This window comes from Engraulis encrasicolus, chromosome 1 (assembly GCF_034702125.1).
Source record: "Engraulis encrasicolus isolate BLACKSEA-1 chromosome 1, IST_EnEncr_1.0, whole genome shotgun sequence".
In the NCBI taxonomy this organism is placed as follows: domain Eukaryota; kingdom Metazoa; phylum Chordata; class Actinopteri; order Clupeiformes; family Engraulidae; genus Engraulis; species Engraulis encrasicolus.
Window position 1 is genome coordinate 28,892,883 of NC_085857.1, and position 15,757 is coordinate 28,908,639.

Here is a 15,757-nt window from a genome sequence, read left to right on the forward strand (position 1 = left end):
GACATTGATAGATCACCCTCTGCCATACATCTCTTCTTTCCACACCCAGTGATTTTTTTAATCCCCTGCCATGCCTCTCTAGCATTGTCCTTCATTTTAATTTCCACCTTCTTCCCATATGCCACCTTGGCCTCCTTCAGTCTGCTTTTGAGTTCTCGCTGTACACTCCTCAGTTCAGTCAAGTTTCCTTCCTTAAAAAGCTTCTTTTTCTTATTGAGGAGTTGCTTGACATCTCTGGTTACCCAGGGTTTGTTGTTGGGGTAGCAGCGAATCGTTTTTGTTGGTACAACAATGTCCATGCAGAAGTTTATGTAATCAGTAGTACATGCTGTGGCCTCATCCAGGTCATCACTGCCCTGCAGTATACTCCAGTCAGTGGTCTCGAAACAGTCTCTTAGTGCCTCCTCAGTTTCTGGTGTCCATTCTCTGAAAGTGTGTGTGGTAACTGGTAGCCTTTGTACTTTTGGGATGTACAGAGGCTGTAAATGGATCAAATTGTGGTCAGAGAAACCCAGTGGGGGAAGGGGGGTGGCACTATATGCATCCTTCACGTTTGCATACAGGAGGTCAATGGTTTTATTTTTTCTTGTTGCACAGTCAACACACTGATGGAAGTTGGTGAGAGTGGAGTTGAGGGTAACGTGGTTAAAATCCCCAGTGATGGCAAAGAAAGCCTCGTTCTTTTTCTAACTTCGCTCGGTGTTTCACTATGGGATACGCTTGGGCGTGACCATCTATGGAAGCTCCAATGACATTACGTCTGTCAAAGACAGACAGTCGACGCAGTCGGGCTCCGCCCGCTTGGGGTGTCTACCCCCGTCGACACGCTGAGTCCAGCATTCTCGCTTTCTTCCCGTGAAGATCTACTACAAGCTCCTCGCACCTGCCAAGGCTGTGCTCGCTTAACCGTTCACAGACGGACCGTCCAGGACCCCGTCGCCGAACGCGACCGCGGCCGGTAAGTGCTATATTGTTTGCCTTCGTCAAGAAGTGCATTGAAGGTTTGCAGTTAAGTCAGCTTACTTTCCAACTCTAGTGAAGTGTCCGCGTTGTGGCGAACTTCAAGTTTAGCATGGCGGGCTACCTAACCCACCTAGCTACCTAACTTCAGCTAGCCTGATTTAGCTACCTCTACCTCCACCGAGCACTCGGGTGCCGGTGATAACTTATTAATGGTAAGCTACACCGTACAACAGGGAGCGAGAACGCCTTACTCGCTACTCTGTTTGACTATTTTCATCTGTTTTCTGTTTGTAACCCACCGCATGTAAACCCACTCGGCGGGAAACAAGTTGCTAGCTTCGATCTGTAGCTAAAAGTTTAGCATGGCGGGCTACCTAACCCACCTAGCTACCTAACTTCAGCTTAGCCTGATTTAGCTACCTCTACCTCCACCCAGCACTCGGGTGCCGGTGATAACTTATTAATGGTAAGCTACACCTTACAACAGGGAGCGAGAACGCCTCACTCGCTACTCTGTTTGACTATTTTAATCTGTTTTCTGTTGGTAACCCACCGCATGTAAACCCACTCGGCGGGAAACAAGTTGCTAGCTTCGCACGTGCGGCTAATCTGCTAACACTGGTGTTAACTGAAGTAATCACTTGTTATGACGAGTTCTTCGAGTAACACTACTCTCCTCTCTCTTTTATTCTGAAAGATGCTTCAGGCATTTCCCCCGCCATGGGGAAGAGTGAAAACAAAGAGTGAAGAGCCCGTTGCCTCCCGTGCCGGCGTCACGCAGCCAACCATGGCGGGCGGAGAATCCCAGGTCTGCATGGAACCCTACCATGCACATGCAACGGTTGCAGGCCGCCATACCTGCACCACTGCGTGGACAATACCAGAGGGAATTCGGGAGCGGAGGCTGAATGTGGTGATCGTCACTAACAGCCCCCATGCACAAGTCAGACTCTGTGGATACCATGCCACCCGAGGACGACCCCAGCTTAGGCTACCCCCTCTCACAGAGAGCAGGAGGATACCCAAGCATAAAGCACAATATCAGGGACATCACGTCGCTGCCCCCTCGACCCCAACAGGGTGGGCGACCTATCCTGCAGTAATCAAGGCCCCCCAGTGACCATGCTGACTCGGCGGCCCTCTGCTCAGGATGCAGGAGACAAGGAAAGGGACCAGCAACACTGCCCCCAACCCCCCTCCCTCCTCAAGTCCAACCTGGCCACCCCTCCCAGCAGTCCTGGCCTGTCTGAGAGATGGCCCCCTGTCACTGGAAGCCTCACAAGTATTCCAAATGTGCCCTAACCGACGGGCTGTGTCGACTATGTCCAACATCGCTCTCCCCTGCAAGAGAGACTGATAGGTGGGCGAGCCGGTCCGATTGCTCTCTGATGCTGTCACCAGGTCCAGACGGACACGGCAAAACAGACACTCAGGCATCATCTACACGCTGCACCAAGGGCCCGGCGCTGTGCTGGTGAAGATGAGGGAGACAAGGTCTCGGCAGGCAGAAGGATGATGCTCTCTGGGCGAGCCTGACACACAAGCCGCCCCCAGGCCCCAACCTCCCAGACAGGTCAACACTGCCAAGGTAGTCATCCTATGGAGAGAGAGGCCATAGCCTGCACCCTAAGGGCTAGAACGGTCAGAAGCTCAAGGTGCTTCAACCCAGAACAGAGGCCCAAACTGTCCAAACGGCCTACAGGACCCAGTGGCGGACCTGACAGCCCAGGCTCACTTGTTCCCACATCCTCGCCCACAGCGGAGAGGAAGATGGAGAAAAGGTTATGTCTTACAGGTGTTCAAAATCTGAAACTGCAGACAAAGTGTCACCAAGCACAAATCACACCCAATCTCAGTGTCCAGTAAATATACATTATTCGCACCTAGGCCGTGGGCCAAAGGCGAATCTGTTGATACAAAATAAACGCCAATGCTACACAGAGGGTAATTTCACCAAACTGTTCAGTATACCAAGGTGTTCAGTATACAAAGATCTTAATCTTCCTAGCAAGGGCCAGGAACGATTTGGTCAACACATAAGATGCACATAATGCATGAGAGCGGTCTCATCTCACTAAGGTGTTAAGTAGACTAAGGTCATTCGCACCAAGGCAGGGCCAAGGGCGAATTTTATTAACACAATATACACACATTGTGTCTCACCAGACTAAAGTGATAAGTAAACAAAGGTCATTCGCATCTAGGTAGGGGCCTAGTGCGAATTGTCTTAACACATAACAATGTTAACATGTTATAAACATGCACACTTTGCATCTCACCAGACTAAAGTGTTCAGTAAACAAGGGTCTTTCGCATCTGGGCAAGAGCCAAGGGCGAAATTGTTACTACATAACTTACACAAGTAATGCAGAGCAGTAGCCTCTGTCTCACCAGACTAAACTGCTCAGTAAACAATTATCATTTGCATCCAGGCAGGGGCCAAGGGTGAAATTGTTAACATTATGCACACAGGGGATACTATCACAGTAGTCTCAGCAGTTTTAAGGGAACAAATATCCCTCGCACCCAGGCGAGGGCAGATTTGGTAACACAAAAGTGTCTCCCCTTGCAGCCTAGGGGTAGCCTCAACAGACCAGTGTGCTTTAAAATAAATAAAGAATGCCATCCCCATCCAGGCCTTGGGCCAAGGACGGAGTTGTTATTGAGAAGTCACACACGAGGTGTACAAGTACAATGTACTGACACCAGAAATCTCTCAAAAATAAATACGGTACATAAATAAAGAAAAGGGGTGCACCACTGTCATAACACCACCAGGGCGCACCATTTCCCCTTTATTGGCAGCGGAGACATAGCAGAGATCTCTCCGGTGACGCCACTAGTGTACGTCACGGCTGCGTGGGTAACGTGACTAGCGTCATATAAGAGCGACAGGTCATGCTCATCCATGACGTACAGTACACAAACGCAACACTACTTTATTCCACTGTAAGTGGATAAAGAACTTCTGTTGATCACAAAACCACCTAGGTTCAGTGGAACACTAATTTAAGGTCAGTAGACTGAGTTCTCGAGTTACGAACGAAGAGATCCCTTCTTTTCTACTCTAAGGAGCCGTCAATGGGCTCTGTTCAACATACTGCGCGATCTCAGCTGGAAAGCGCATTTTACAGACCGCCTTATAAAAACAGGTATGCCACAATCGCATACATCTGACAACAAGGTGCTTTGTCAATCATATCATCGTCTCGATTTTGGGGTTGTCACAAGAGTTACAGCAGATGATCTTATCACAAGGCTGTAGCCTGTCTGAAATCAGAATGTGTATTATGAGTTTCGCCGCCACGGCAAAACATTCAGCATTCTCGCTGTCTCAACCGGCGATTGAGGACGGCGTTAGCCCCTCTGACAGGCTTGGGATCAGAATACTGTAATTAAGACATTTTCCCCTATTGCTCCCTCTCGAAGGAGTCAGCATTAGATTCCAGGACGGCGCTAAAGCATCGAGTGAATTTGTTTTCAACAAGTCACCGTTAGTAGGCTAGTAGTCAGACAAGGTCTAGACTACAGTTGGTGTAATGGCATCCGCTATTACGGTAGCGAGAGGTGTCTCTCTATGATGAAGGGCTTTTACAGTAAAGCTTACTGGCCACGTTGTTCATGCAGTGGTTTCACCATCGCACGTCCAGGGCGACCATATACATTAAGTGTTCTGGGCCCTGAAACATTTCCAAAACGATGTAGGTGGTTGAGGAAACTATTGCTGGGTCACAGTTTCTGTTAAGTGCAGAACAGGGCCAAGGGGAACATCCTCTCTACTCTCAAACATCGGCTTGTGTGGGGCAGGGGTTGGTGCAGGTTTTTGCTATCTCTACACCTTGTAAGGAAACACACAGTGCCCTCTATTCCTCCTTGGCATAAAAGATGCACTAGATTGCTATGGGCAAAACACCCTGCTCTATGCATTCACACCAATAAGCATAATAACCCCCACACTGGTCAGAGTCAGGCAACAGAGCCTGCTACTGATTTTGTTGGCCCAATTATGTCACCCTATGGGGTCACGATTGTGTAAGGGTGTTCGGAGGGCCCTCAGGGGCCCCACCTCTACTGAGAGATCCTCTCAGACAAGAAGCGATATTTATAATTCACACCTAGACAGGCTGGTCCGGTAGGCTCATTCTGTGAGAGGTAGAATTCAGACGCAGTCGCCCTCTCCCAGCAGTCACCGAGACTGTACTAGGGGCGACAGCAGCATACACACTTCATACTTGGTCATAAATGGCGTGTGTTCAAGGTATGGGGCACACGGAGACACTTCTCCCTAACGCCATGTTGTTCAGCTTCTTAGCTTCCTACGGGATCTTATACACAGGGTTAAAGTCTTTCCCAATGGGGCACCTAAGTCTCCACCCCTTCCGGGCGGCTTCTGGGGCTGGCAACAGAAAATCTTTTGACTGGGCTGTAATGGACTGATCAAAGCTATTTTCCGACCCACCTCGCATTTCCCCGTGGATCACACATATGCTGTGCCTCAGAATTAATAACAACCAATGGTGTGCTTGTTGACTTCACTTGGCAAGCGATTTTTGAGTTGTGAATGTGCAAAAATATGTAATTATTTGGACTACACAACAGACGTCGCATGTCCGACGTGCAGCCACTTAAGCCACGGTGCAGCGGTAGGGTTGGCTGTGCCTCGGTTCACGTCAGATATGCGAGGCGCAAGTGTAGTCTCCAACACAGTTTTGCACAAAAGCTAAAATAACGTTTCTTGCGTGCCGAAAATGAGTGGTCTTACGACGCAAATCCAAACCTTTCAAATTCACTGTCATCATATGTGAAATCCAGAGCACATGCCAAACGGGATGAGAATTTAGCTTGACTCGCTCCATTGACTCGCATTCAAAATTTTGCGAGCTCCTGCCCCATGTATCGGAAGTAGAAGGGCGTGACTTAGGTGCCCCATTGGAAAGTTTACCTTGCTGCATTTTCAGCCAGCCACTGAAGTTTTGAGTACAAGCCAGCAGGGTAGTACTCCTTAGAGACTTAGTTCTGGTTAAGTTGAGCTACACGCTCACCCCTCCAAATCACTGGTTTGAAGTTTAGCTTGTCAAGACTGTTCTAATACAGCATTAACCACCATGAAATGAGTGAGTGAACTAAAAGCCTTCCTTGTGAGGCCCTCTTGGTTTACAATCTGACTCTGATTTGAAGAAGGTGCGTCTTCTCCCCATTACAGATTTGTGCCCAGAGCAGGACTTTCTTTAGATGTCGGAGAAAGAACCTGGATGCCCCGCACCCTGCCCCCTCACTCAGAGGAGGGTCAGGAGCTCAACTATGTGTGTCCTGTTAAAGCTCTGTGACTATACAGAATTTAGCAGAGTTCAACTTTTTGTGGCGGCCACACACCATAAAGGACTACCACTGCCACGTCAGGGGTTGTCTCATTGGATTGTGAAAGCTACAGCGGTTGCCTATCAGAATAATGTCTCGCCGGCCCCTTAGGGACCTAAGAGCTTATGCATTAACAGGAATGGCCAATTCCAGGGCACTGTCCACGGGGTTGCCAATGGTAGGCCTGTGCAATGTAGCGAACAGGGCCCCAGGGTACACGTTCGCCCGCTTTCATGAGCTAGAGGTATCTGGCCGACACTTATCTCACGCTGTACTAGGTTCTGACTCCCCAGCAGCGATCTATACATTCTGACCGATGCTACTGTAATAAGGGCTTTACATAGCGTGCATTCCGGGAGTGGGCTATATCTCCCATAGTGAAACACCGAGCGAAGTTAGAAAAAGAACGTTAGGTTATGGCTATAACCCTCGGTTCTTTGATAACAGAGTGAGGTGTTTCACCTATTTTTCCCTCCTTGCACTAGTTGTTAGGTGGGGAAGAAACCGTTAAGAATGCTGGACTCAGCGTGTCGACGGGGGTAGACACCCCAAGCGGGCGGAGCCCGACTGCGTCGACTGTCTGTCTTTGACAGACGTAATGTCATTGGAGCTTCCATAGATGGTCACGCCCAAGCGTATCCCATAGTGAAACACCTCACTCTGTTATCAAAGAACCGAGGGTTATAGCCATAACCTAACGGTATGCTGTGTTTGTAGCCTCGCAACAGTTGTGTGAATGACGTCACATGCAGTCTCGGGCGCCGCTCTCGGGGGGACATATGGCTCGTTCAAAAAATCGAGAATCCCCAGAAAGCCGACCTAAAACCTCGGGAAAGTGGGAGTGAACATTTGGTGACGCAATGTCAGATCGATAATTATCGAGGTTGATCTCTGGCGGAAGTATAGAAGAACGAGTTCCCGAGCTTGTGGTTTGTGTGACGACACACGCATCATCAACATGGCGCCCATGCATGCAACTGACATGTAAACAGTATCATAAATGCTAAAATATCATCTTGTAATCACTATCAACAACACCAGTCAATGTCATTCAATTGCAGATGCACATATGTCAGTAATGCTGGTCTCTGGCTGTTTAATTTAGCTTACTTGTATGTCGTGGGTGTGGAGGCTCAAGGTGAGGTGAAAAAAAGAAAAGAGAACCAAAACAAAACACGCATGAATCCCGATTGTTCCGGGATCAGTGGCGTTCATGCGCCAAACTCCAGAACTCGATTGTCATGTGAGCAGTGTCGTCAGCTGTCTCGAGAGGTCCCGAGCTGGTGAAGGCAACAATAGACGCAGATTATTATACAGTGTGAAAATTCTCTTGGAGTGTAGTTGACGCTGATGGCCAGTAGCTCCACATCTTTACTACACACTGTTTCCTTCACCGTTACATGTCCGGGATGACAAAACTTGTGATTGATGTACATAATCAGTCCACCTCCTTTCTTTTTCCCTGAAAGTGCATTGTCTCTGTCAAGTCTAACTACGCTGAAGCCCGGTATGTCAACATTACAAGTGGGAGTGAGACTAGTTAGCCATGTTTCCGTGAAGCAAATTAGACTCGCTTCTCTAAACAGTTTTTGGTTTCTTACCAGGGCAGTCAGCTCGTCCGTTTTGTTGGTTAGCGAATTCACGTTTCCCATAATAATTGCTGGAACAGAGGGCTTATATCTCCATTTCTTCTCCCGTCGCTTGGCCTTGACTGCGACCCCTGCTCTGCATCCACGAAAGCTGAAAACTTCTTTTGGAATATCCACATGAACAGCGGCAGAATCAGCAAACTTCCGCAGATCCATCAGCTGGCTGCGCGAGTAAACAATGTTGCAGCGTCCATAGCAACGCACAGACTTCTCCATATCGGAATAAATAACTTCTTGTCCACGTTAAAAAATAAAAAAACGAATTAATAATGTACAGAAAAACAACAACTAAACGCTAATCTAAGAACTGGAAAATAAGTAATAAAACACAACACGAAAGACGACTAGAACAGACATAAAACAAGGAGCTACAAAACTTGCTGCCATTCTCGCTGGCGCATACGTCAAACTATAGTAAACTATAAAATATATATTACATATATATTATATATAGTATAAACTACATGTAGAGTACATACTATCAATCCTGAAGGAAATTAAAGTCTCTAGCAGCATAAATAAATAGATATGCAAAACATTATACATATTATTGCACAACGTATTTAACATGTAACACACATTTAGCCATACGGCATTTCACACAACCACACACATACTGTTCTGTAATACACATCATATACACACAGCACCTATACAGCAGTATGCCATGGAGATGAGGTTCTAGCGATTCAATGCCCATTCATTACCAGGAATAAGCTCACTTATAGCTTGAAAGTTGTGGGCCCTCATCTTCCAGAGGGTGGGGTAACCATAATAATGTGTATCAAATTCAGACAGGCAAAAAATGCATATGGTGCATATTATAAGGTCACACTCAATCTGCAATCTCTGGACTTTTTTCCATCTAGTGTTGCTTTAAGTTTTTACCAAGGTATTGTATGATGGTAGAATCTGAACACTATGTAAAGCCTTCTCCAACCAAACTCAAGAATCTGAATGAGAGATCTAAACTCTGAGGAGGCTAATACCAATTGTGTTCCCTGAACCAATAGGTGCAACAACTTGTTTCTAACTTCTTAAAACTTCTTTAAAGAAATGACCATATAAGGTCATATAAAATATGCTAGTCTGTTTGAGGGGTTACATAATTTCCATCAACAGTCACTGAAATACTTTGTATTTGGAAAGCTGAATCAATATGCAATTATATCAATGGATTAAAAAAAATACAGGCATATCTCAATATTAATCAGGCTCAAATTATAAAATCATGGTTCAGAAAGCATGAGCGATCATTGTTACACATGGATTGGCCACCACAGAGTCTAGACCTCAACCTCACTGAGAATCTTTGGGATATGCTGGAGAAGGTGTTACATAGTGTCCAGACTCTACCATCATCAATACAAGATATTGCATTGGTGAAAATTTGGTGAAAGTAAGTCCAGACATTGTATACATTTATTAAGACAATACAACACCAAATTTGTATCATAATTTAAGAAAAGGGTGGTCATACAACACAACAGTCTGTGTGTGAGACCTTTCCGATGCTGACGTTTTAGACCACACTGTGTACAACCCTTTCTAATATAGTGGAGGGGTGGTTCTCCTTATGTCAAACACCGTCTCCTTAGTTTTTATGGAATTCCGCTGCAGCTAGTTGGTCCGGCACCAAGTTATCCACCTATCGCCTGTACTCCCCATCCTACCCACCCTTGATACACCTCACAATTGCAGTGTCATTATGGAAACTTGCATGTGGTAGGTATAGCAAAAGCATGTGGTAGTGCTGTAGCAAAAGTAGGTGGTATAGGGTGAACAACACCAAGGATAACACCATTCCTTGTGGCACTCCAGTGCTGCTGACCACAGTTTGTGATGTAAGATCATTTAGTCTGATGTACTGGGGTCATTTATCCAGGTAACCAGAGCTGTATCCACCATCTGCAGAAGTTAGTCTCTCAGCAAAAGTGTCTGGATGTTTGAGGCACTACTAGAGAAATCAAAGAACATTATTCTCACTGTCTCCTTTGTCCAAGTGAGAATTTTCCCTATGTAGCAGTTACAGGATAACGTCCACAACTCTTACATTATCCTGATAAATAAACTGTATGGAATCCAGAGCATGGCAAACCTGGGTTTTCTTTCTGTTGAGCAGCAGTACCCACTCAAATGTTCTCATTATGTGAGAGCAGCTGGTCTGTAATCATTGTTGTGTTGCTTTTTGGGGACTGGTGTGAGAGAAGAGGTCTTCTACTGTAGGCACTATCTACAGGTGCCTTACCCGTTTGTAGACTCTTGTTGAAGATGTGTTGCAGTGCTCAGCAACCTCTTTTGCACAGGTTTTAAATAATGTTACAGGCTTAAGGACCAAAAGGGATACATGAAATACACAGTACACCAATACTTCATGTAACAGGGCGCACTGTCTGTCCAGTAAGGTGTGTCCCTCAGCAGTTCCCATACCCCCAATGACGTCACGGGACTCAGGTAGCCGCTCAGTGGCTAATCCGTAATTGGTGGCTATGCCATTGTTTTTATCAAATCAGATGAATTAGACCGGCTCGTTGGAGCCTTCCCGGTGTGCCGGTATTCGCGGTCTGATGATGCTCGGTGCCTTTGCTACTGGTGCAGCAAGGTATGTGTGATCACAGTTTTGTGTAGATGACCATAACCATCTAGAGATGTGTATTTAAACATATATTGTTCATTCTCAGGAGCCAGAGTTCCCGTGGCGTCTAACCCCAGTCTTGTGGCTTTCCCTCCCTCTCAGTGTTGTTGAGGTGAGCTTGTAAAGATCCTTTGTCCTATGCGTAGCTCGTGTAAACATTTGTCAACTATTTGTATGTAACATGTACTGATCTCTGTGTGTGTTCACCTAATTCCAGACACCTCAGAGTACGTCGAGGGTCTGTCTCTGTGGGCAGACTGCTTGCGGCAGCTGCTCACCGCTGTTTTGCCCATAGCCAAAATATTTTAGCCTTTCTGTTTTTGTTTGTTTGTTTGATTTTCTTTTACCTGTCCGCCGCTTCAGCTTGTCACATTGTTATTTTACGGGGTTTGGCTGTCACAGTTCTAGGCCTGTATGCTGCTCTAGTCGGGGCAGGGCCATACAGTAGACTTTTGAGTGTGTATTATTATACGGATTTATTCTGTGTGTAGTGGATATCCACACTGATTGTGCATTTAATCACTTACATAGCGTAGTGAGCCTATGAGCGTGTGTGTGTGACTGGTGTTTACCATAGGCCCTTGGTTTCGTGCACGAGTGGTGAACTAATTTATTCTCGACTAGTAAACCTGCCCGGCTAGCCTGGCTCGGTGACACCCTTTATCCTGTGGCAGCCAACCCCGTTCTTGAGCATTACTGTTTTTATCCCAGCGGCGCAGGGTTTTAACTGTTGACTTAAATTGTATTAATAAAGAAAAGATTGTTATTCCTTTAAACAAATGTCTCTTGTGCATTCTATCCGAACCTGTTGTGCCTTATTGGTTGAAATCAAAATATATTCTGGGGTGGCAGTCCCCCAGTGGCGTAGTCGTGCAATTACAAGTATCACTTTGATGGTTATTATTTTAGGAAAACTAACATCCAAACTTCCACTTTGCTACATTCACAACAGCATACTTTCATACAGTAGCCTACATACAGTACATATAAACAGGGAAGCTAATGAAAGCACTTATACCAGTGTTCCCAGCTCATAGACATGTTCCTAACAGAGCTATGACCTGGATCAACTAATTGCGCTATCAGTTTCAGCCATCAGGATGCAGGATGCACCACAGATATTTTGTGGCATTTGCTACTCCCAGCTCTTAGATAGATAGACAGGAGGGAATTTTAATCACAGTATCACACTCTTCCTAACTTTGTTATTAATGTCAAACTCTACCTCATAATCAGAACAGATATAAAGGAGCTGTTGGAGCTAACTCTTACTTGGAGATAGAATGGTACGGTTGGCTGCATATAGCAAGTGATTAGTCAACACCAACTATCACCAACTATAAAACTTGTTTGTCATACCTCATTTCATCCATATAAGCATTGAATAAGGCTGGAGATAAAATTTCCCCCGTCATACCCCGTTGATGACATTAAAACGTGTAGAGAGGATGTTTGCCCATTTAACATGCACATACACAAATTTGTACCAAACTACTGGGAACTCCCCCATGCAGATGTTTCAGCAGCTGCAGAACAGACCAATCAGTGGACTCAAAGCAGTATTTCAGCGCTTCTTCTGCTTTTGGTGTCCACATCCTGACAGTGCGTGTAATTGATAGTACTAATCTCTGGTAGAGGCATCCCAGGGATTTTCTGAGCTGTTGTCATCACATGCTGGAGTGCCTACTGGTCCTCTGATGGCACAGATGTGGAAGTTGACCAACAGTGGCTTCAGGATTTGGCAGCCCATCAGTTTCTTCTGGTAGAAGAGACATTGTTGGGCTTTGCTGACCACTGAGGCCATGTGAATACTCCAGGACACGTCCTCCAGGGATTTAAAGCTGCTGACCCTCTCCACCACTGTATGAGTCACCAGAGGGGTCTGTGACTTGTAATTGTCGTTACACCACGGCGGAAGATGTTTTGTCTTGTTCCTGTAGTATGTCTTGTCTTCATGCATAATTAGTGCGACAATGTGTCAGCAAATGAGGAGAAAGAGGCAGTTGTGGGTGGATAGGGTGTAGAGCAGAGGGCTTAGCACACACCCTTGAGGTGTGCTGGTGTTGATAACAAGAGGGAGCAGTTAGAGAGGAAATCCACAGTACATGATGGTTGTACAGTCTCAGATAGTGGGGTTTAGAACAAAGACTCTATGGCTGGATGGTGCTGGAGGCCAAACTGTGGTCCAAAAATGTGCATATGTGTTCCTCAGCTCCATGTTCTCCAGTAGTGTATGAAGCATGCTGGCGATGATGTCCTATGTATAACAGTCTGCCCTGTGTGCAAACTGCAATGGGTTATGTGATTCCTGAAAATATAGGCTTTCCAGGCTTTGTGTAGGCCCGCCTTTGCCCCCATCTGTGTAAATAGCTCACTGTGTCACATCCAGGAAGTAGGGCTATGTATGTGTAGGGTATGTACGAAGCATGTACAATATGCAGGGTGTCACCTGGGGTGGAGATCATTGTAGGATCCCCAGATTAGGTGTGTGTGTGTGTGTGTGTGTGTGTGTGTGTGTGTGTGTGTGTGTGTGTGTGTGTGTGTGTGTGTGTGTGTGTGTGTGTCATATTGCTCAGTATTCAGCATACATTTCAGCATTTTGATTGTAGGCGGAAATTCTATTGACTTTCTGGGCCTGTTGATCACCAACTAGAGTTGGAGTCCCCACAGATCCATTGAGTTTGGCTGTATTTTCATGGTTTTTGCTGGGGTATCACTATACTGCTTCATAAAAAGAATGGCATATTGTTTGATGTCAAAACATGAAGAAAAACTTGATTGCCAATGAAGAAATGATGAAAATATAGCAAAAAAGTGAAAAAACGACTAATTTTAGGTCATACAATTGAGCCAAAATCATGTACAAATGTGGTTTAACAATATTTTCTTTATTGGATATCATCAGTAGATGGGTCCTTTGCACCTGGAAAGCCTTTATTGACAGCTTACCCAAGCCACTAAGGATTTCAGGTCATTTTTCATTTTTCAGAAAATTCTCTCTAAAAATGAAGGGTACATACACTACAGTCATCGCAGATCCATTGATTTTGGTTGTATTTTCATAGGTTTTGTTGTGGTATCACTATACTTCGTAATAAAAAGAATGGCATATTGTTTAATGTCAAAACATGAAGAAAAACTTGATTGCCAATGAGGTAAAGATGAAAATATAGCAAAAAAGTGAAAAAACGCCTAATTTTTAAGCACAAAATTGAGTCAAAACCCTATTGAAATGTGGATTAAGAATATTTTTTCTATTGAATGTTGTCAGCATGTATGTCCTGTGCACCTGGAAAGCCTTTATTGACAGCTTACCCAAGCCACTAAGGATTTCAGGTCATTTTTCATTTTTCAGAAATTTCTCTCAAAAAATGAAGGGTACATACATTCAAATAGGCACAACTTTTTTTCGCGATATTTCCGCCCGAGCAGACCCTCCAATTATTTTTCCTAAGGGATAGAACTATCCAAAAAATCACAAATAAAAAGTATGGCAAGCCATGTCAGGTCCAACCCAATTTTGGGACTTTGGCTCCCCGGCTATGTAGCCTGGGCCAAAATCTTTGGGTGGAGTACAGAGGATGGCGTCGCGAGGCTAAAGCAGGTGTAATACAGTAAGGTCAGAGCACAAGTTCAGAGTCTACCGATCTACCGTAGCATACTACAACACTGACCCCAACAGTGTTGGCAGGGGGCATCTTGTCACTGGGCTAGGCAGGCAGTCGCTTGGGGTCTGTAGATGGTGAGTAACAGCTGAGACATTAAACTCAAGTAATGGAGATTTCTTGCAAATGTTCATTCTTTTGATGTTTCGCTTAGGGCCCCAACTTGCCCTAAAATCGCCTGCTCTGAGTGTTGGGCAAGTTACTCAAAAACTGTAATGCATTACTGATTATATGTTACTGTCTTTTCAAAATAATCCCTTACACTACAATATTACTATATTTAAAAATATAAGGCATTACACTACTTTTCCATTACTTTAGTTACTTTTGCCAAAAGAACTGTATGGCTCAAATAGGCCTGTGGATGTGGCAATTACAGTGTAAATCAAGCTCATGAATCATGACTTTTTCACCTCCCGTCCAGGAGGTGTTTTTTGCAGCATGCAGAGTAAAAACTACCAGGTTCAGGAATAGATCCTTTCTGACCCACCACACTGAAAACCAATACAATGCAGGTTATTGTAATGCATTTGTAACTCAAGTTATTGAACATTGTAACTAAGTAAATATTACGGCTTTTTCCCCCTGTAATGCTTTACATTACTGCATTACAGCAAAAAGTAATGCATTACAGTAGTTAATTACTTTTGTAATACATTACTGGCCAACACTGGACCCCAATGATACAGTATCAGGTCGGTGGTACAAAACAATCGCATTATAATGACCGATACCAATCCATAAAACTAGACTGCCTGTGCAGTCGCCTTCGACTGCTTAAGGTATATCCCCGAAACGCAACGCTTCCAGTCCCCCATCATTCCTACCACTCCCGTCCACCTTTTCATAAACGCATATGATAAATACAAAAATATATTTAATATCTATACATGCTGTAGATCAATGACGTTCATAGGCTTAAAACCAAATGACTCTTGTGAGAACGAAGCAAAAAACACAAATATGGGGCAAATGATAACACTGTTTTAATGTTTCACTATTACAGTGAATATACCACATTAGGTACAGTGTAATAACCATTGTAACAATATTTAATACCATGTAATACCAGTGTAACACCATGTACCAATTTTGTACTACATCATGTATTTTGTGTAAGTGGTATTACATGGTATTGCATATTGTTACTGTAGTATTACACTAGTAATACATGGTATTAAATATTGTACACTGGTTATTACACTGTACCTGGTATTGCATATTATTACACTGGTATTACACTAGTATTACATGGTATTAAATATTGTTACACTGTACCTAATATGGTAGATATACTGAAATGGTGAACTGTTAAAATAAGGTAGTACCGGGCAAATCAATCCACCCAGTCAGAAGTTATGGGTCAAATAAAAATTCCGCCATTTTGAAACTGTTGACCTCCAAACTCAAATCAGTTCATGAACCTACCCTAGAGCATTAACACACCAAATCTGGGACAAATCCATCCGACTGGTCAGAAGTTATGA

The 15,757-nt window shown here is 44.7% G+C and overlaps 1 protein-coding gene across 2 annotated transcripts in view; it reads right to left on the reverse strand.

The window, feature by feature from the left end:
* LOC134449837 (zinc finger protein 2-like) overlaps positions 1 to 15,757 on the reverse strand; it is a 148,184-nt gene that overhangs the window by 73,470 nt on the left and 58,957 nt on the right. The gene's annotated exons all lie outside the window — the stretch shown is intronic.